At 30.6% G+C, this 24,726-nt stretch overlaps 1 long non-coding RNA gene across 1 annotated transcript; it reads right to left on the bottom strand.

Annotated features, from left to right (window-relative positions):
• Positions 1 to 737: 737 nt before the first annotated feature.
• On the bottom strand, positions 738 to 24,583 carry LOC148234821 (uncharacterized). The gene is made up of 3 exons (XR_015809575.1): positions 24,262 to 24,583; positions 6,546 to 6,670; positions 738 to 1,012 (listed from the first exon to the last, which is right to left on the bottom strand). It is a non-coding gene; the product is annotated as an uncharacterized LOC148234821 (long non-coding RNA).
• Between the last annotated feature and the right edge of the window lie 143 nt (positions 24,584 to 24,726).

Below are 24,726 nucleotides of genomic sequence, written 5' to 3'. Positions count from 1 at the left end.
TTATTTATTAAAAAAAATTACGATGGTAAAATAACATAAAATGCTTTTTTTGTCATGGGGACCAGAATCATTATTTTTCCAGGGCCTGGGTTCGCTTTCAGCGGCCATGCCCACAACACTATATTTTCATTACATCCCTTTCATCAAAAGCTCATCTTATATTGCAACGTTTTATTTGGTTTAATGTGGTCTTTATGATATATACACTTATAAAACCCATAGGATAGGAACCTAAAGTTATACATATATTTTATTAAAATATGTTCTCGAAATCCTCTACTAATCAAAACGTCAGCTTATACAATTAGTATTTAATAGTGAATATAATAAAATAAAATCATATATGGATTATCAAAATGTGACATAAAATCAGACACAAAAATGCATATTTTTATCTACATGCATAAAAGCAACAGAATTTGAGAGCAGAGTCAGAAAAAAATTCTAGCATATTAAAGTAAAAATATGACTAAATAATTACTTGTGCAATTAATGCTTTTAAAGTAGATATTTATTGCTGGTATGACACCTATTCGGCAAATTCTTTAAGATTAGCTGACCGTTCCGTAAAAAGAAATTCTAACGTAAACAGATCTCTGTTGCTACGCGTTTACACAAATATTCGTGATGCAATATGAATAATTATAAATCCAGTTACTACTTAAATCATCTATGATTGCTTGTGGAAAACATGAAAAAAAAACAGGTGAAAAATTTCTGATAAACTCACATTTTTACAGCAATATAGAAGCAGGAACACCATGGAAGAAAATCACTTATCACGTATCACTTATCACTTATCACGTATCACTTTTCACTTATCACTAACTAGAAACTACACAGGAGTTCAGATCCTGAGTGGAGCTTGCACCAAATTGACACAAACACTACACAAACAGATCCAATAGTGGAGTTTTCACCAAATTGACACAGACGACTGAGTCTAGACAACACCACCGAAATCCGTTAAAAGGCAGTCGAGCAGTTAACTTGGCTCCGAAATTGTCACAAACTAGTCATCGTAAAATAATATTATTCGTAAAAATATTATAAAAACAATTGAAATGCATTTTTTTCAAAAAAATATGTTCAAAAGAAAATATATGAATATTTTAATAATAAATTTCAAATTATCGTCATAAAAAATAAATAATTTTTTAAGCAAAAGAAATAATCTTAAATCAAGAATTTTCATGGCAATTAAAAAGTTTAAAGTTTATGATAAATAACACCTAGGCGCGTGTGGTGAAATACATTTTCTTTCGCTCGCTCGCTCGCGTGCTAAGTAACGAGAGTGAGTGAGAGATGAGGGTGTGCGTTACTTGTGTTCCGCACGCCTACTTCTTCTTAGGTAATGTATTTCACCGTACGCGCCTAAATAAAACTTGAACAGCGTAATCTCAATGCGATATATTACTTTAAATAGTAAATAAATTAGGTGAACGTTGATGAACTAATTAACATGTTTGCTTCTGAAAAGAACAAGATGTTACTAAAATTGACAATTATGAAATGAGTTTATTGAATATATTTCACTTACACATTACAAAATTATTTCATCTCAATTGCAATATAAATTTCAGAAACGATAAAAGCTCATTACTTCAATCAATTAAGAATTTATACTAAATGATTTTACCATATCCAATTTATATTATGAGGATTTTTTATTGCTTGAATTAAATTACGTTGAGAAATCAATTCAACGTTGGCGAAATAATAAAGTAATTATTATAATTAATACCATGAAAGCTCATATTTTATATATCGCTCAACAAAACAATGATCGAGCGCTTTTAAACCCAATTAATCGTCAACACACATTTCCCTTTCACAATCACACACGTCGGCCATTGTTAATTCCATATCAGGCTCACAATTAGCAACGCGATGTTTGCACAGCGATTAATATTTTTTTAATCGGCACCGCCAAACGAGATGTTATTTTCGTGACTTTTCTGGACCAAGGTCAACTATTACCATATTTGATTGTTGTGATTTAATGACGCGACGATTGCAAGAGAAAATTTAATAAATTATGAAATAAATAGGCGTGCCTAAAGCATCCCGATCTATACGGTTCGCAAAATATTTTTTTTGTCGGTAATTTATGCTAAAATTACGTAAACGTATTATATTTAAATGTGGCCCGTGTCATGTGGATGCCTCACGGCTAGGTCGCATCCGGAGAATGTGGACGAGATTAATATGTCTAGATATATATATATAATTATTTATTAATAAATATTTAACGACCTTTTATCGCGTGGTGATGTCATTTAACAGTCATCAAAAAGTAACAGTTTTCAATAAAATGATCAAAAGATCATGTAACAGATTGCTACACAAGATTCTCAAGTAAAAATAAACCTTTCATCATTTTGCATTAAAATCTTATTGCTTTTATGTTATAGAATGGCAGATCTCGATGAAGAATGTATAATAATTGTAAAGTTTTCAAGAAGTCCGTACATACTGAAATATCATATAAACTGAAAAAGGTATGTATATCTTTCATAGATGCTTTTTACAGTGTTTTTTTTTTATTGGACCGTTGCGATACAATTTCTTGTGTAAGGGTATCAACTGTGGTATTAAAAATCATCAAATGAAAATGGTTAAGTTAGAATTTTAAAATTGGAAGAACACCCAGAATCGCACAATAGCCACTCAGACTTTCAAAAGTCACTACTATCAATAGCCAGCAATTAGCAAAAATACTCATTAAACCATTTTCTTTATAAGATTTTAAACTCGTATATAACAATATTAATTTTACACCGAACAAAAATTGTATAAATAATCATTGTAATTATCGGACGATCGCCCAGCTTGGTTTTGGAGGTGGAGTTAGACCCTTATGTTATTGGCTACTAAATGGTCACGGTACACATTGTTGGACAAGAATCGGTGACAATCATTCGCCAAGCACACGACAAACGTCAATCACACATAGCTCGGGCGTAACCTTTTTAGCTAACTGGACGCAAAAATATATTATTTATATCAATATATTTATAATAAAAATACAGTTCCTAGTATCAATGAACGATGGCAAATGAGAAAGAGTCTCTCTGGTCTCTCTGGTTTCTTTGATCCGAGTCGAATTGGTGAGTCTGTGTTAGCTGTGAGTAAATCTGTGTTGTAAATAGGATAGTGATTATCAATATTAACAAGTGACACATCATTTATTCTGCTTACTTAATAAAGTTTTGGTGAATGAGAGGGAAGAGCAATTTAAGACCAACAGGTTATTGTTAAGCTTCACCTCCGGTACCTTTCTTTGTAAAAACGTTTTTGCCAAAATTATCATTTGTAGCAAATTATACAATAATTTTCAAGGATATGTACAAATTGGTAATTGATGATTTTTTTTGAATTGTGCTTAGCCAAACCTTTTGTGGAAGGTCTACTGAGTTGTACAGTTAACACTAATGTCATTTTGTGCGTAAATTATGCAATAAACAATGCATCTACTGGCGTAAAAACCACTATTATAGTCTACCTTTGCATTAACGATTTTCGAAATTGTTTCACCTTGCAGTTTCATTTATTCAAGGCGTAAACATATTTCGTTAATTGAATAATCAAGCGATGCAATTGACTCACTAACATCCGCATATTTGATACGCCAGAGAGGTCTCAAATCAGGATTAAAAATATCTGACACTGTCTTATCGATAGAGGAGAGAGTCAAAAACACACAATCACACGATTCGAGACCGCAGACAACCAGACCGAGACCGATAACAAACAGCGGATCATCCGAAGGACATTATTTCGTCATCAACGTCTACAAAATACAATCGACATTATTTATCTGTGGTAAATTGTATTTATTAACAATAAACTATTAACAGCTTTTCAAAGTCACACCCCTTCGGCCTCAAAACTCGAAACTTTGTTGTAGCTTTATAATATTAAATTTTCAAACACTATTTTCAGTTGGTGAGGGATGCTGTCGACAATCATAAAAAAATAGACAGTGAAGAATATAAATATAATTAATTATAAGACGAGTTATTGTAAATTATATCTTATTTCATTTCAAGTTGATCAATAGTTTCAGCGACCTCGATGTACATTGCTCGCAAAAAATTAATTAAAAAATGCGAATTAATCCATTGTGTATTTTTGGAGGTCCTGTATAGCTCATCTCGAATCGTTTATTAATGAAGCGTGACGAAACGCCACATTTTTCTACGGTGGCATTGAGTCAGACACTGAAAAGTAAGTTAATTGCATTCATAGAGCATATTATATCACTCACCTAAATTGGATCAATAAAATTAATGTGTTTTTTTTTCTAATATCAAAATAGATCGATAAGAGCATTGTGAAAAAAATAGAGACAGGTGTAAAAGCGTAAAAAAACATTAGCACGAACAATTAAGAACACCTTGTCGAAAGTGTGAGCATCGTGCGTTAATAGCAGGAAGGTGTACTTAAACCTAAAATTGTTTCCCAATTGATGTTTCTTGAAATGGTGGCAATGAGCTTTTACTTGGCTTGACGTTTATCTGACACTAAGTATCGCTTGATCTGATATTAAGATCAAATAATTTTGTCCGATTTGTAGCATATTAACAGTACACGATCTATTAAAAAATCTAAAGAAAAGCTTTCGAATATTATATATAAATATGTACCAATTTTTATTTCATAGTTAAAAAAATATTATTTTATGGATTTTTATGTACCACATATTTAGGATTAATTTATTATCGTCTCAATAAATATTTAAGCAAAAATGGATATATGCCCTAGCGAAAGTGCTATTATTCGTTTATTGCAGTGTCAATAAAAATACACATTAACCCAAATCACCGTTCGATATTATTTTATTACCAATACGCTACCAGTATGGCTATAAAATTTTACACCATGAGTTGTGAAAGCGTGAACTATTGAAAATAAAAAATCGAAAAGATTTAACGCAATGTGATCTGATTTTAAAATGTTGGTTTTATTATATAAAAAAAACATTGTCTTGGCATTAAGCGCAAAAATAATTCGCGGAAATGGTATGTAGGCAATATATCACTTGAATCATGGTCTTAAAATAAATTTTAGTTTGTACGTGATTTGTATCACAATTTTATTCATATTAATATTATTATTTTAGCTAAGCAAAACTAAAGTTCATAAGGTAAAACCTTGAAAAATAGCAGGTGGTGAAATGCAAGATTTATTGTTTACTTTATTGCCTTTAGAATAATTGAGGAAAAATAATTTTAAATGTATTAATTTTTATGTAAATAAAAATTATAAAAAAGTATTGTATTATTGTAATGTAAAATACAAAAAAAAATATGTTTTGATCACGTATAGATAATATATATTTTTATAATATATTCAAGTATAAAATTTATGGCATTGTGGTATTTCATAAAAACAAACTATTAATAATCCGCTTAATTTATTTAATAAAAAAAGCTGCGCTTTTACTATCAATATAATATAATTATTTTATTATTATTGCATGTATGTATATTGAATTATTAAACAATAATAAGTAAATGTTGGCAAAAAAATATCTTATATTTCAGAAATTATTTATAATATTATAATACTATCACAAAATAAATTAAGTTGTAAAATTTTGCAGTGCCAGTAAATCACAACTTTTCTGTAATTTTTATAAAAATTAAATAATTGTATTAAGTAACGCTTATTAAGCTATACTACTAACTAATAAATAATTCAGCTTTATTTATTATTATTAAAAAGGAAGATTTTGAAAGGACGTCTAGAATACATATTATATTATGTGGTTTCAAAAATTACTCTTTAGAAAGCACGATAGACGAGTGTTATAAGTCACTGACTATCAACCTGAAGGACTTGAGTTCGAATCCCATACGGACCTTGGTGCTTTTAAATTCCTATCGTGTCTGGGAGATCGAAATTAGTGATTTTTATATAATTATAATTCCGATCGACCATCAGAGATTAAGTTTACCTAGAGTTTTCTAATCTAATAATTAATTAAAATTGAGCTAAGTCGTTACATATCTAGTATTGAAAATTTTATAATAATAAGCTAATATTGCTCATAGAAAATATCTTATATGTATTAAAAAATATTTAACTAAATAAAACAACAGTAAAATTGTAATGTAGGAACACCTAAAAGCAATAAATAAAAATTAACCCAGCACAATAACTAATGCGTAATTATTTTTAAAGTATCCTTCGTAAATATCGAATGATCGCCCAAAAATGACCACCTGGAAGTTACGTTTTTTTTATTTATATATTGTAAATCTTTCATTGTAAAATGATAAGTGTTAAAACAATTCTTAATAATAAATTAAACACAAGCAGCAACTACTACGTAAGAATATCGTTTAGCAAGTTCCACAAATCGGTGCATATATTTTAATAATTATAGCACACTAACTTATCTCAGCAGGGATGTCATTTGGTGGGGGTCAGGTAGGAGCATTTTCACCCTCTTGAATTTGGCAAAGCAAATGCATGTCATTGAATGAAATACTAAGAATCTTAATGATATATAAATATTTAAAAAAATTATCACTGACTGGCCAATTTCTGCTTTTGCTGAAGGATCAGCTGATGTGTCCCATGTCTATGCAGTGTCCAGTGCTCGTCTCGGTTGCTGTGACTCCATCTGCATCTTTCACCACGTCTTCCTACGTCTGCCTCCCTGTAATCAAGTGTGACATATATTGTAATGCTGATTCGAGATATCTCTGGTGTATCGCAGATGAGGTTATTTGCGGTCGAATTGCATCGCTTTTTGGACACACCCACAGAATTTTTATATGCCTTAAAATAAATACGAGCAAATGGCCACTCCGGCGATCGTTAAAAATGGTGTATAAAAACACTACTCTTTTGCGCATGATAGAGAGCATTATCTATCGAGCATCCTTTCCACAGAAAGAGTAGTTTTCCGGTACTTGTGGTGATTTATGTCTCTGGATAGAAATGCCTTTTATTAATAAATTAAGTAGGTGGTTGAAACCGCAACAAAAATAGATTATGATATATTCAACATAAGCTCTAATGTTTAATTTTCATAAATAAATTTATAAATGCATAATTGAATATATATTACACAAATAAAGTACACACTTGAAGGAAACGATGCTTCAAAGCAATCATCAGATGCAATGATCTTAGACGTCGTGACACGAAGACATGTCGACCTCAGCGTAGAAAATTTTTCACCACATTACCCGAATATTTGCGTAAGACTAACCTTGATAATAATATACACGCGGACGAGTCATAGAGAGCACAATAATAAGATTGGCGGCAAGGACTTTTGCTGTTAGTAAATAAAAATATTAAACGCACGGAATGCATTAAGAGTTTTTAATGCTTTTCCGCTGTCGTCATCCAAAGCAAGCCGAATCCAAAAAGACATCATTGTCATCTCGGTCGCCAGATGCCCTTACAAGATTGTCCTCAAACAACTAGTGTCGTTTTAACCCAATAGTGACGCTGCAAATTCAACATACTTTATAAAATAAATAAATTTAAAAAAGCGTAATATTTTAATAGTAGCTAAAGTAAATATTTGCTATACTTCATACACAATATTAATATATGAAGTCAGAGTCAAAAAATTCTCACAGGAAACGTGATACGCGTACAAAGGAGGTCGAATATGAAAGGGTTAAGCTGGTGCGAACGTGCCGTGTGTCAAGTGGTTGTTTTCTCAAGGTCACTATTTGTTCGTCCTGGTCTTCGTGTCCTGTCCATTGCATTCACTTTCGTTGCAAGGCCGCCAGGTAAGGCTGTCCACCTTGCCCTGGTAGCCCTTCAAAAATTAATTTGTGTTCCAAAGTTTATTGATAAATAAATCGGATGCAATTTGAATATCAAGTATTGATAACAATTTATCTTTCAATATTACATTATATAATACATTTTCAGGTTTTGAGGCTGAAGGAGAGTGACTTTGTAGCCAAAATAAACGCAGGAGAAGCTGGTAACTGTTTATTTTTAAGCATATATCTAGTGTTTGTGTCAAAATGTCAGGTAATAGAAGTAAGAGAGTCTTTGCTGGAGTGTCGAGTTAAATTATCGTCGGCTATGATTTGTCGTGTTGTGTTATTGTGATGATGATGGACCTGGATCATGATCAGATCTCTGATCGCGTTTCCTTCTTATGCCCCTGTCCGTCTGCCCCTCTGTGATTAAGTATCACATATTTATATAGCTCTAGTGAATTGCAGATGAGAATTTTGGCGAGCCAATTACATTGCTTCTTGAACACACCCATTAAATGTGTCTACGCCTTAAAAGTAAAGCTGAAAGATGACTGTTTCGGGGATTGTTAACAAAGGGCTAGGAGAACAATATTAATTTGCGCAAGGTAAAATGCATTATTTATCGCGCATCATTTCTAAACAAAGAGTAGCTTTTTCAGCTGTACTGCAGTGATTAATGTAAGGTATTCCAATATTCAAATATTTACAAATAAATACTAAAAATCAATTGCATGTAAAATATTTATTAATTAAAAAATAAATGTTGGTTAATAATAATTATTTTATATTAATCATTAATTACTTTCATAATCGTTAAACTTTTTTTAATTCTATAAAACATGCATAATTACTGATCAGTTAGGGCGTCCAAAAGAAAATGCCTAATTTATTATTAACATACTTTTTGAGCAGGAACGTTATTTCATAATTTTAAAATCACCAGAATTAAGATCAGCTGTTATTAAATTAATTTAGTAAATGTAATGGAACATTTAAAATACATAATTTTATCGAATTTATTATTTTTTAGATCTAATAATGTTTGAAACAAATTTTATATATGTTTTTTTTGTGCGGATTTGTATATAAATAAAATAACTATAAATAAATTAACTACGAGCAAATTATTGCACTGAGTGAAATAAGCCTGTTTTTGAGATAAGCGTTAAACAGTAATAAAAGCCTTTCAAAAATACTATTTTTTTCAATAAACGATTTCTGCAAATTTCGGTCATAGTAGGTACCGCTGACAAACTATTTACAAATTTTTCGAAGGCGCAAAATATTTTTTTTACAAAATAAATTAAGGCACATAAGGAACATTGATTTTGTAGTGACACTAATCACTCAGGTATATTGAAAGCAAAAACGACTACGTGTGTTGCTAAGGTATACAAATTGTTTCATTCTAAATTTTTTTTCAAATTTCATTCGAGATAGTACCATATAAACAAATATTCGTTTATACTAACTTAAAGTAAATTAAAGTAAAAGTAGAAAAAATTTACTGTTTGAAGAATATATCTTCCTAAAAATATCTATGGCAAATATAACAAATATTGAAAGATAATTACGTGTGATAAAATACTGGTTTGATTTTTTTTTAAATCTGTCGACAATTTCTTTATTATATATATTTTTACATAGCGAGCATGAAGTTTAGAAATTAAAAATGATATTTTAAAATGGTTTATTGTGAAAAATAAATATTTTTTAAATTTTTCTTTGCGAGACCTTATTTAAAATTTAGCAACCCTGCTCCGTGTCGCCTCTAAATCGTCTTTCACCATATCATCGTGTTGCATCTTTAAGTATGCTGATTCAGATAACTCTGTTTAATCACAGATGTGGATGTTTGCTAGCTAATTGCATCGCTTCTTGGACACATGCTGATTCAGATAACTCTGTTTAATCACAGATGTGGATGTTTGCTAGCTAATTGCATCGCTTCTTGGACACCCTGTACCTCCAAATGTGTATACGCCTAATTAAAAACAATACAGATTGCCACTCAATCAATTAGTAACTAAAGAGTTTGAGAATAATAGTAATATGCGTATTGCCTAGCGCCCATCCTTTCCAAACAAAGTGTAGTTTTTTCGGAGGTACTTATGAATGATAAGCGTTTCGGGACGGATGTTATTAAGTGGTACGTGCAATATGTTTAGGGTGTTTAAACTACCATAAAATTATAGCTAGTTCGAAATAATTTTTAAAAAAATCCGAATATTCATAATGCTTTTTAAATACTATGCAGGATTAACTTCTAACTCCATTTGTATATTGATAAACAGTATGACCTGTACTGCCTACAAAGTTTTATTTTTTAATAAATTATCATTAAAAAATCTCAATAGAAACATGCATTTTCTAATATATTCCTAATATTGTGTTATGGCTTGAAAAATACTGATATCACTATATAATTATTTCTTCACTCAATCATTTCGTATATACATTTTCTACTCAGTATAAAATATTAATGACAATACCAAAAATATTTTATTACTGTGATTATATTATATTATATCTGAAATGGTAAGCTAGTCGCTTAAGTCACGTTTTATTAAATTCCACAAGCGTCGGACCCTAATCACGTACGTATAGACCTCATATAACAAATCGCAGCAGGGTTATATCGAACACGGTTAAAACTTATTTAAAATACATTGTTTATGGAACACGAATGTGTAAAACGCCCGTGGCTGTGCAGATAGGTTAATGAGATACGTGTGAGGCTCATTATGAATGTTTTGCAGTTGAGAAACATTGACTGATATTCTCTGCGTGAGGTCTGATGTGTTTAGTAGACACCCATTGAGATTTTTTCACAATAATGGATACGAACTATATTTGAAAGTATAAGTATTTTTTTGAATCTCTTCTCTATGAAATAATTTAATAGACACTAGAATGTCAGCAACAATCAATCAAGTGTAAGCAAATGTCAAATGTAATCAATTACTTCCTGTATAAGTAGTGTAACAACTATTTTAAATATTAAAAATCTATCTATTTAATATAGTCATAGATTAAGTCATAAACCAATGAAAAATATGCTTTGTGCATACAACAGAATTATTTTATTATATTTATATACCATAATACATTACTATGTGTCTAGCTCTAAGGATATATTTTAATCTTTCTAAACTAAGACATCTTAATTGAACAGAAAATAAAAAAAAGTTAAGATTTGAACGACCTCCACGCTTGAATGCCATTTTGTATAAACAGGATGCTAAAGCAAGGCAATTTTCTTTCGTATCCGTCTGCAAGATGCAATATGTAAACGTTGCTTCATCGGAATTTTGATCCATATAACGAATACTCGGAGTTTTGCAAACGTGAGCACACACATTAGAATTTCATCAGTTTTCTATAGATCGATTCACGAAATAACGATCTAGTGTATGTATTACATATATTTTTTACATTATATTAAATTATACACGTCACCAAAATAGTATCTGGATTATTAAATAAATTTTATGTAAATAAAACAACAACTATTTTAGCTTAACGCATGCTTTTTAAATACTACACTTGACGTGCTTATATGCTATGCTTTTAAAAAGCAAACCACAATAAGAAAAAACAATGATATTGACATTTAGAGCGCAATGTGAAGTAGGTTTTTCTATAATATAATATATGCTTTATTAAAAAACATTTTCATAAAACCAATAACTTCCAGCGGACGTTTTAAAACTTAAAACATATCTACACTAATTTCCTCGTGGACGTGTATATCCACAAAAATGTAACATTTAAGTTAAAAGTCAGTAAATAAATATTTAATAGTCGATTTTATAATGCATAAAATTATCAGAAAATAATATCAACATTCGGTCAAAATACTATTACTGTTTATTAAAGTTACTAATATATAGACTTTTAAACGATTAATCCTTTCAACGCCAAGCGCATGATATGATGCGCAACTAAATCTACTCTCTAACGCCAAGCGCATGATATGATGCGCTCGTTAAAACCTTCGTTTTTTAAAGAAACGGAAAGGTAAAAGTTGGCAATATATGTTTTAAAAATCAGTTTGAGTTCCTAGTAAACGATTTCAGTGATTTTATTTATAGAATTTGCGATGAAACAGTGGTATATATAATTATAAAGTCACGCCTTAATTTTAGTCGTTTGTATTTCGCGCGCGGTTTCGATCGTGCTTCTTTAGACCACTTTTAGGGTTAGCACAAACGCATCGCGGAAATTCGTTTTTTTATACTTTAATTTATGAATCGAAATTAAATTATCTCATCAATATTTCAATGATAATTGTGATTTGTAAATACTTGTGAATATATTTATACGTTATTTCGACTGTTTTAATATTGTCAACTGTTTTTGTGATTGGTTTTTATTGTTTGTAATAATTAAATAATAATAATAATAATAATTACTATTAAATACTTATTAATAAATATAAATAAGATATAATTAATAAAATATCAATATTAACTCTTAGTAAATATTAAATATTAATAATAATAACAAAAACGATTCCTTGTCGTAGAATCATTTTATTTTACTTGTTCTATTATTTTATAATTTATTTGTAATGTGTTTATTTATTTACATTAAATTAATACCATCGTGACCTAACAGGTTACCCCAATGCGTCACGATGGTCGAAAAGTTTATTATTTATTGTATATATATGTGTGTGTGTGTGTGTAATATATATTACATATTCCGCCTGGAGTGTAGATATGTTGCACTCTTGCCCTTGCTGGTCCCAAGCCCGGATAAAGGAGGAGGGTTTTTATCATGGAGCAAACCAACCAACGTGGATAAATCAAAATAGTTATGAAAAAATCACAAAGAAATAATAAATCCGCCCCAATTCATAATGACCTAGACGATCGAAATCTAGATAAACGATTGGACTTCAATTTTGGAAGCTGGAATGTGCAATATTACAACCAGGAAAAATGCAAACAATAGCGGAAGAAATACTAAAACTCAAGATATATCTAGAAGCCCTACAAGAAATTAGGTGGAAATGCCAAAACCGATCACCGGTTGTAGTGCCGTGGAAGAAGAAGAAGAATATGTATATATTATAAATTATACATCTAATTATATATAGTTAAATGTAACATCGTATCTTGCTATCAAGTTTTATTATTTATTATTTTTATATATAAAGAAATATGACAACCTTCAACAACAACCAATTGCAAACACCATTGATCAAAAACAAACGGTTTGGTTATTAGGGTTATTTTTGTGTACGATATATGTGATTTTGTATGCATCAAAGAAATCTTGTCGATTTGTAAATTTTTATAACAGGATGTAGGTCAGACGAAGAAAAAATGCGTTGCAGATTTATATATTAAAATTGTCTCAGTGTGAGCATGACCCTGCTTGTCGTTCGCTTGTATAGTGCCGCGCGCGTGCATGTGTGTGTAGGTGTGTGTACGCGAGCCAGCACGCGGACTGACCAATAGATTTAGTTTTGTTCACTTAATATTTCCAACAATACGACTAAAAATGTTTGTTTATTGATATAATTAGAATGTTTAAATCGTGTTAATCATACAAATATAATTTTAAAATATAAAAATTGAGTATTTTGGCTGTAATGATGTGTTAAGCAGAGTAAGTAGCCAAAAAATTGTATCGCTAAAAACCAGAGCTGTGGAGTCGTTAAAAAAAAACACGACTCCGACTCCGATTCCGATATTTACCAACAATACGACTCCACTCCGACTCCGACTCCGACTTCGACTCCGACTCAAAAAAGTTTAATTTTATCAGGTATTTTTGGTGTTTTTCTACACGTTTAATTCATACGCTATACACATTAATTATTACGCAATTAAAAATTCATAAATTTCATAATTTAAAAAATGCTCGGAGTCGCTCATTTTTCACGACTCCGACTCCGACTCCAACTACGGCCAAAAAACCACGACTCCACGACTCCAACTCCGACTCCGACTCCGACTCCACAGCCCTGCTAAAAACGCATGGCGTACAGCGAGTAATTAAGAATTTACCGGTCGGCGGTCTAAGGGTTAATTAAATTACTGACCCAGTAATTACAGAATGTTTTTTTGACATTTTTAAACCATTTTCACGTTTGCCATTTTGATGAACTGAACTATGACTAAGAGAAGTTGTAAAACCAATGTTATTCAGTTGCGTAATATTTGTATGAAGATATAGCTTAAATTATATTATACTATTTTTTATACAAGGAAAATCTGTATACAATATTCAGACGTACAAAGTACGCGCACGCAATACTTTCATTCAATATTACCAAATTAATATTGAATATAACCGTCCATTCTGTTATGATCTAAATTCAATCGTGATTTTTACATTCACCATCAACAGATAAACGATCTAGAAAACAATCCGTCTAGATCTCCGATAGTAACTTGAAAAATCATAATACTAGCGGTAGCGTTCCTCTCTATTTGTCAAAGCCCACGTAACAATCGCATATAGCTTTTTTTTGACCAACATTTGCGATGGACATTGTAAGATAAACGATAAATCTACGCTTTTGACTCTGAACTATGATGACTCAATAAGATCGATGTAACGAAAGGTGCAGAGTCATTAGAGCGTTTTTTCTCATCTTACGAATATACATTTCAATCAAGATTATGACATTTGCTCGGCGGGTGTCTCGATAGGTCAGGCATAGTAATAAAAAAAATCATTCAAGATTGGCTTAATTATGGTAGGATTATGTTAAACTTGCGAAATGTAATTTTGAATCGAAAGTGACATGGAAGTGTATTTTATTTATTGGTGATTGTTTAATAATGTTCTTCGACTGTGTAAGCTCAGAAATGAACAATGGAAGACATGACAGAAGTTCACTCTTATGTTTGCGGTCACATGTCATAACAGTGTCGAATGTCACTATAGTTATACACTGTATTATAAATAATGTAATAGTTGACATACTCTTCGTTGTCTAAGTTGATTTATCTCAAACGAATTAGTATTATTATGCAATAATAAATACGAAAATCACTTCATATATAAATTACATTGAAACTTGCAAAGGACGAATTCCAATTGCATTCCACAGATCGAGTTTACACTGACGTAAATAAACAACCAAAGAAAGAAGTTATTAATTAATAAAACCTTGAAAATAAACCTATTTTTGAATACAGATGTTTTAAACATGATCAAAGAATTTACAAATAGCAAAGCATCCCCTTTGAAATAAAAACCGTCTGCCACTAATTCGATCATAACATATTTGTAGGGTCTTGGCATTTATATCATCACTTGACATTAATTAAATACAGACATGTTAATGTATACAAAATGGCTATTTAACAAAGTGTATCTAAACCAGATATCAGCAACGTATTTTTTTTTTAACGCTGGATCGAAAATATTTTAGGCAACGCAAAATTTAAGTAAGCTACAAAAAATAAGAACGCATCTATTTTATTCGATTTCTATTCAAATGTATTATGAATTTTAGCATCTATCGTAAATTGCTCAAAATGCATCTATATTAAAAAGCTTTATTTGTGAAAATAATGAAATTGCTTTTTTTGAGATAACATTTCATCAAACTTGTGTTCGATGTTGGTTTCTCAATCGAATATTATAATATTCGATTCGATATTCAACTACATGAATATTCTTTGAAAAATCTTAGAATGAAACAATTTGTATACTTGAGCAACATATTAGTCGTCTTTCCTCTCAATATACCGGAGTGACTAGTGCTACTCCAAAATTCATGGTCATTCAAAATTCATGCGAGACAATAAGACGCCTCTTAACAAAAAATGCTTTTACATCTTCGAAAAACATGTGATAATGTTTTTCGGTGGTATATACTATGACCGAAATTCGCAGAATTTGTTTGTTAAGCAAAACAAAATGTTGGAAAGGCCCACTTTTTATTATCATTTTACCTCAAAAATTTTTTTGTTGATATTGATGACGATGAAGTTGTTTCAAGACACAAATATTTCAGTCAATTTATTAATTTGTTGAAAATTACGAATAATTGAGAACCCTAGTTCAATGTTCGTCACTTCCTATTGGCAAAATTTATTGCAAATGCTGACCTAAAATTGCGATTTTATGTACTTCATTTTTGAAAATGTCTTTTCACATTGGTGCTGCCAAATACAAATATAAATACCTAAGCATATGATCTTAATTTACCATATTCGTCATCTGAAAGACGCATTTAGAGAATTCTGTTCCTTTTTTTTTGGAATTCACCTTTTAGCATGTTAATCACTTACTGTAAAATGAAATTTCTTAACTGTACAATCGAATTGATTTTTAAAAATAGAAATGTATTCTGTACTTGCATCAAGATTAAAAAAAATGCTGCTAAAACTCATAAAATATGTCTGCCACAATTTTCTGCAGAAATAAAGATTTTATTTATTTTTAAATTGTTGCTACCATAAAAAATACACGGATGCTGACTCAATCAATGCCAGTTGTCTTTGAAATAACTTTACGGTAGTGTAAATTTCATACATGATCACTATTTTTCATTGTAGTTTTAAATTACATATTTTAAGAAATCCCATAATTTTTGCAGTAACTGCTAATTTCCAACGTTTTTTCGTTAAAAAAATTCAATCGCTATTTGTGTTCAAAAATCTGAATAAAACATAACTTAACCATTGAATTATTGCATGGAATAGCAAGTCAGAATATTCGCCTCCGTTTCTGAAATGTTTTGGAAATGACGACGGTTAAGTTCGCCGCTGACATAACTGGTTCAATAACTCATGACAGATTGAGATATTACCCACAATATACCTGCTAGTAAATAATACACCTTGCATTTTCATAAGCCTCATATGTTTTTATTACTCGTTCCGCACATATTTTTTCACCACCAAATGTGACACATTTTAGTTGAATTATCTCAACTTCATAAAAATATTCTCGTCACTTAAAACTGCTGTTAAGCAGTATCTGCTAAGCTTTGAGACACTGGCAAGAGGTAAAAAATTAGAACGAAACGGTTAATAATAATAAAAATTTATTCGCAGATCGCGAGCCAGATCTGGCCCGCGGGCCGTAGTTTTCCGAAATCTGAAATGAACTTTATAAAGCAACACATAAATTTATTTACTTAGTAGTAGTTTTGAGCTTTCACGCGATTTCAATGATTGAGTTACAAGTTAGTAAAAAGAGCTTGAAAATAAATTATTAATGCATTAATGCCTCACTAAAAAATTATAATTGCTATTTTTTAACCATTCTGTTTATACACTTTGACGCAATTCGAATGCTTCAACGGTTGATACTATTCGCCAACGCCATAAACCTGAATTCTGTGTGATATATCGCCTCGAATTGCATCGGCTATTGCGCGCCGCCGGTGTTGCCAGCGCAAAAAGCACAAATTCCAATTCGCCCCTGTGGCGACTACGGCATTCCGTCGAATTGCCGCCGGCTTACACTCTCTGCGTTAGATTCGAATCGATTGTGGCTTTAAAAAAATGTCGCACTGATTTCTCAACGCATTTGCGACACATAAACGTCATTAACTTTGCGCAAAAATCGCGGATTTTCGACTATTCGCCAATTATGGAAACCGAGCGAATTAATGACCGTGGTGCAATTAAAATACCTAGTATTGCATCCAATATGGAATTGTGTGAATTATTATTAATGGTACATATATATATTACCAATAAATCTGGCCCATTGTACGTATATTATAAGATAAATGCCAGACCCGCTGATTACTTTACTTTACAAACATCTTTAACGCCTGCCTATCTTTTGGGTATTTTCTCACCATTTGGAAAGCCACTAAAATTCATCCGATGAAAAACCCGATAAGGATCCTACAATTTCGATTCGTTATCGCCCCATTAGTTTTTTACTGAAATTTTGTAAAATATTTGAAAAAATAATCCATATGCACTTATAATAATTTTTCAGAAATATAATTATTAACGAACTTATTTTTTTACAAAGCATTCATGCGATAATTTTAATATGAAAAAAAGTACGGGTCTTTTAATGTTAGATATAGAAAAAGCTTTCGACACAGTATGGCATGCTTAATATTATTTTTGTAAATAAATATTTGTTTAGTTTTAACCAATTATTCCCCTGATTTTCTCATTTTGGAGGAAGAAATGAAAATACAGTGTTAAAAAAATATCTAAATAGTTTATAAACTATTTAGATATTTTTTTAACACTGCGATTAACTTATTTTATATTTTAGAATTTGAATGGGATTTTTTTTATGAAATAGGCAAATTATAATTTGCCTATTCCACAAAAAAATCCCATTCTAATCCTAAAATATAAAATAAGTTAATCGCAGTGTCATAAAAAAATATAGTCGATCGCAATCCTGAACAAGTTGGCGATCCTTGATATATAGGCTCTCATGATTCGCCTTGACTCAATGAATAATCTACAGTCTCAAACATTCAATTCACGAGCTACCGTGCTACTACTAAAAATCGAAAGAATTTTAATTGATCTGTCTGAAAATGACTGCAGAACTGATTAGTCATGTTAGTATGCATGTTCTACTAGAATAAATCCAAATCAACGCACGATCTGAATGTATAATGTCAAAAAATAATGCGAGTAATTTATCAATGTTAACCAAATTGAAAGCGAACGTGATATTAATTTGTTAGAAGCGTGCAAAATTAAATATATTGTAGATCATCGATTGCGGAAGTCTAAAATATATTGATTACAAGTTATGTATTAATTAAGATTGGCAATCTCTGTTTAAATGTTCTTATAAATTATTACAACAAATATATGGTACATATTAAATTGCATAACGCTCACTTTATATAGGAATGTAAAAAAGCAGCGATACTCTAATTAAAATACTAAAGTTTCGTGATGAAAGAAAATAAAACGTCAAGCTAACTGATTTTAGTTAATCAAGCGTACATGATATATGTACATAGGTACAATATAAAATATCTTTCTGTGATAAAAAAACTCAATTTCACGATTTCACCCGATATTTGTTATCTGTTGAACTATTTTGACGCGTAGTTTGGTATGTTTGACATCCAGGATAGAGTTCTCAATTATTCCTAGTTTTCAATTACTCGAATATTGAATAAAAAATAATCGAATATATTCATATTTTTTTTCTCGTTTTTTACCGATATTTTTTAGCAATTTATTATTTGTTAAATATTATTCAATTAAAAAATAAATATTGGTTAAAAATATTTATTTTAATTAATCATTAATTACTTTCCTAATCGCTTACTGATCAATGTGGACGTTAAAAAGAAAATGCGAGGAACGTTTCAGCTTTTTTAGATCAGCTGCGATTGAGTTAATTCAGCAAAATTTATGGAACATTTAAAACATATAATTTTATGGTTTAAATTTATTTAAATAATAGACAACAAAAGTTGTAATAAATGGTACAAAAAGCGAATGTGACGTGGTGAAGTGTGGAAATCCATAGGGCTCTATTTTGGGACCTTTATTATTTAATCTTTACATAAATAATTTAACCCTGTGTAAACTTACGGGAAAGATTCAACTCTATGCTGATGATACAGTTCTAATATATAAATCTAAAACATACAAAGACATTCAAAGAAACATGCAGAGTGATTTGATCCATATTAATAAATAGATGAGATTAAACAAATTACCAATTAATGAAAAAAAAACTATTTGATATGTAATGATAATTTTGATATTATAATCACTGTAAATAAATCTATAATTATAAAAATTGGTAATAAAAAATCCTTATATCTACTTTAAGATACAAATTAAAAAAATTATAACCATATTGATTATATAATAAAAAAAATATTACCAATATCAAAAATTTTATACAGGTTTCAAAATATATTATCGTATAAAACTAGATTAAACATTTATTGTGCACGTATTCATAGTAAAGAATTTACAAGTAAATATAAATTAGAATCACTTCCAGTTTTTCAGAATAGTGCTATATAAAAATTGGCAAATTTGCCTTTCGATGATCACACGAAAGACATATAGTAAACTAATAATGGTTACCACTATAAAATATTATATATAATATCGATTATAAATACTTAATTTAAATTTAAAAAAAAGATACATAATTATAGAATTAGATCTGCCGATGATTCACACATCCCTCAAGCATTTTAGTTTGAGAAAAATTCTTTAAAATGTATTGCTTTTAAAAAATAATGATTTACTAAAATCAACTAGAAATAATTGCAAATAAATAAAAAAAAAATTTTAATACATTTATGCAATTTAAATCAAATAAAATTAAGTTGATAAATAATACGTATAATTTTTTAATTTGGGGAAGGCAGGTGAGGGCATTTTCCCTCCTTGAATTTGGCCAGAAAAGTGCATGTCATTTAAGGAAATACTCTAAATCTTAATGAAAGCAAAACAATAAAAAACGACCATTGTCTCACCACCATCTTCCCCTCCCCTCCTCATGCAATGATCTAAAATAGCGTTGCTGAATCTAATCCAGATATTCACTAATTATCCTTCATAGAAAATCTAAAAACAATAGTCCTAAATCTATTCCGAAAATATTTTTTAAAATATGTCATTTCAGTGAAATCATATCGGAATACATTTTCACCGGTAGATATATATTTTTACCAGTGAAAATAGAATTATCTGACAGGTGCTGGTGAAATTATATGATTTCAACTTTTCTATAAGTAATAATATATATATTTACATACTTATCATTATTTATTTACATCCGATGTATAAATGTTACAGTGAATGTCTATTTTTGGTTAAGTTATATTTTCACCAGTAAATATATATTTCTATTAGTGAAAAGATAATTTAATTGATAAGCGCTAATATGCTGCTCTAAAACGCCTATGAAACCCAATTTGACAGTTGCGAAACATGCTGTTCTAAAGCAAATCTTCAAAAACTAATTATAGTTTAGAACTTTTATTAGATCAAGTCCAAAATACAACTTAAGTCAACTCTCGGGAGAAAATAAGCAGAAGAAGAAATACAGAATGACGTCGCATATTGCTTCATAATTTGTCTGCACTTTATTAAACAATGTTTAAAAAATATAACAGCTAACCTTACTGATATTATTACAGACTTTTGATATGAGAGTATTGGTCAAAGTATATTAAAACTGAATTTTGGTCAATAGGAGGGCGCAAAAACAATTATCACTTCTCAGAAGTCAAAAATTCACGGCAAAAGCAATAAAATCGTGTCGGAGTAGTCGCAGTGGGAACGCTCGGTAACGAGCGTTCCCACTGCGACTACGCCGACACGATTTTATTGCTTTTGGCGTGGATTTTTGACTTCTGAGAAGGGATAATTGTTTTTTGCGCTCTCCTATTGGTCAAAATTCGGTTTAGATGTGCTTTATTTAATTCTCATTTATTTAAAGTCGTAATACTGTTATAAATGACAGTGGGGTTGACGACAGGATTTTATTGCTTTTGACATGGATTTTAAACAGAAATACTATGAATTTTAATGAAATATAAATATTAAAAAAAACTTTAGCCCCTTTTTATAAAATGTTGAAATGACTCGATCCCTCAAACTTTTCAGGCTAATTCAGGCCATTAAAAAATATTGAAATGGAAAAAAGATTTATATAAGTATTAAAAAGATCAAAGTTGGATTAAACAAGCTTGCAGAAATCTGGGATATAAATATAACCATTGATACTAAAAATATGATTATTTTATATCTTAAAAAACACATCAAATCAAGTAGATCTTGAGTGTAAATTTGCTGTAAAATATTGTTTTTTTTATATATATATCTGAATCTCTCTTTCACTATTTACAATAACAAAATATCAGTCCATATAGATATATAAACTTATTTTTATGCTATTTTAGAGATATTTTGAACATTCGTTCAAGAATGTAGTTAGCCAATTTACTTTTAATGTGGTTGTTTTGGTTTTGACATTTTGCGATAGTCTTCAAATATATGTCTGAAATCCAAGTTGGGAAACGTCGCTCTAATTGAACATTGAACACATGTGCGTCATCGTAAAGTGCACTTTCGAAACTGGACGACGACAGTCAACAGCCTCCCATATGTGTTCTGGACTGGAAGACACGCCGCTTTCTTGCGAGGAAATTGACGATCGCCCTTGGTTCGGTCCAGATCTGGTTCGATCAGACTTGTGAGGCAACTGCAACGAATCACGAGTTCTGATGCAAAGTCGCCCAGAGTTTACTTTCACGAGCTGATGATGAACGCTCGTTCGAATGTGGATGATAATGAATCATTCGCACAAACAGACTACACGCAAAGGTCTCTTGTCACCAAATGCTGTAACTTACTAAAATTTTAAGTGGTGTTATTATCATGTTTTGGTAACTCTTGTTTATATAGTTATAATATTATAATCAAAGAAACAAATCATTTATATTTAAGATTTTACAAGCTGTTGTCCCAAACTTCGATAGTGACTATTTTTAAGTTTTTATTTAATGATACATGAAATATGTTTATGACTGTATTTTAAATAACATAATTTCCGATAAGCTAATTTTGCAAATGTATTTTTTATCTACTACCGATATTTCCATTTCGCATATTGCTCGGGCTAATTTATAATGGGTTTTTTATGTCAGTAATTTTGTGTAAGCTCATACGATATAAAAAAAAATAGTATCTAGGATCTCAGCTTTCTCCTGGTTCGTATTGGATATATTGTAAAATTGATATGTATTTATATTAAAGCTATTTTTTTTATAAAGAATTATCTCCATTTCAAATTATATTTTAATTTTTAATAGTGACCATTTTTTAGTTTTTATTTATTCTCTATATGTATTGTAATATATTTTTATTGCCTTATTTTGAATTACATAAAGCTTAGAACAAAATAGTGGGGTTTCCAATGAGCTAATTTTGCAAATGTAATATTTTATCTATTTTAGGTTTAAGATTTTTATCTTAACCCTGTGGCGACCACACATACAGGCACATTTAGAAGGGCGATTGTCTCATTGTTAATGACCGTGACCAAAAACATTCATTCATTAGCAATGAGACAAACATCATGGCACAAGAGGGATTTCTTTTGACCACACAACACGGGTCGCTAAGAGAATCCATTTTTCAGAAGAGACAAAACGATACGGACGCAATCAATCACCACAATGCAAACCCTTTCCGAAGAATTCGAATTCTAAGAAGCCACTGCAGCGATTGGCTAGGAGATCGATGCACAATCGCGATTGGCCAGCTAGCGTGCATCCCCCTAAAGGATATAAGCCCGGACTCCGACGAGGAGAGGGCAGACGGTCCGAGATACGAGACCAAGAGTCACCAAACAGCAGAGCAAGCGACGCAGACAACCAGAGAGCCAAGATCTACTAGTAGCTATCCAGAGGAACCAGCTACGCGTCCTCACCGACAGACCTGAAGATCACACCTGACACTCGCCGCACGCAGCCACAGAACCCTGAGCATCATCTACGGCCATCACCACCTGCGCCACTAACACCTTCATCACGAAAAACGTCACGCCGTAATCGTCCATAGTCAAAATTGTAATTATAACTTAATAAACAATCTAATACGATTCACCGAAGAGTCTCATTGGTCGCGAGGTCAACCACCCCTAGGGCTAAGATTCCTAAAACCCTTTGAGGAGTATCGCCGTACATGTACAGCAGTGATTTTTCACTGTTTTAAGGTACCCCAGGTAGTTTTTTATCATATATTTACATATATAACCGAATAAATAAAAAAACATTATAATTATAAAAAAAATGAATTAATCAAAATGATTTATATAGAAAAGAATACCAATAAATTAAAGAGTACATAACAAAATATATTTTATAAAAAATATTGGAAGCCTTTGTGGGGATCTCTTTCTTGAAACTCGCGTTAATGACTGTGACCAAAAATTATCATTCATCAATAATGATAAATATAGTGTGAAAGGTGGGACCACACAAAGCTCTTGTTACAACTAGAAAAAAAGTTTCCCATAAATAACACGCAAAGATTCTGTGGTGCATTGAATGAATATGTCTTTATTGCGAAACAGTTACGGAAAACAATATATCAACGTAAGGCAACAACATTCCCGTTACACAATTCGACTTCGGAGATATCCATCAAGCAAATGTCACTTTCTAAAGGTATATATATATTTCGTTACGATTAGCTTGTTGATCGCTGCATGATTGTGATTGGTGAGCAAGCTTTGCAACCCTGAATAGATAAGGCTGGTCTCCAATGAGGACCAGGCAGACACCGGATTACATTTATTTTACACTACCAAAAATAGCTTAATAGTAAAAAAACATGAAGTACCTTCAGATAATTTACCATAAAATAATATAAATAAATATTTTGCATCCTCAGCAATGGACTAACATACTGTTACAGAACATCGAGAAATAAGTTTACAAGATACCCCAATAAAAAGACGTTTAGGCGCAAAAATGAAATATTCAGTGTCCTTTAGAAAATCAGCTTAAAAAGCTCAGATGCCTTCAACAAACAAAAAGACGGAATAAAAATATACTAACCTTATAATGATGTTTTATTTTGTAGAAACAATAGTTTTCTTAGTTGTTCATAAATCACTTGCAAAATAAGGGAGGTTTAATATACCCATCAGAAGATGTCATCCGTATTTGTTTAAAAACTGAAATTTATATAAAACGTATTATAAGTTTAACCAATCTTCAATGGAAAACCGTTTAATACAATTAATTAAAGTAATTTCTAAAAATATTTAGATGTTAAAATACAGTTTATAACAAAAACTATTATAAATATCGAAAGTAAACGTAAATATTAAAATAAACTAATCCATTTTAAAGGTCAGTAATTTTGGAAAGATAATTATTGTACGTTAGATATTTACATGTAATGTATAAATCGTATCTATACTGATAAAAGTTACTAATAACAGTTTCTATAAAATTGACGACTACAAAAAAATATAATTTTTGTCAGACAATAGTCTTTATTTACTACATACTACAGCA

The sequence above is a fragment of the Plectrocnemia conspersa genome, unplaced genomic scaffold, assembly GCF_051122295.1.
Source record: "Plectrocnemia conspersa isolate PC_06_02 unplaced genomic scaffold, ASM5112229v1 ptg000005l, whole genome shotgun sequence".
Classification (NCBI taxonomy): domain Eukaryota; kingdom Metazoa; phylum Arthropoda; class Insecta; order Trichoptera; family Polycentropodidae; genus Plectrocnemia; species Plectrocnemia conspersa.
The sequence above is the reverse complement of the archived record's forward strand: the minus strand, read 5'-3'. Positions and strand labels throughout refer to the sequence as shown.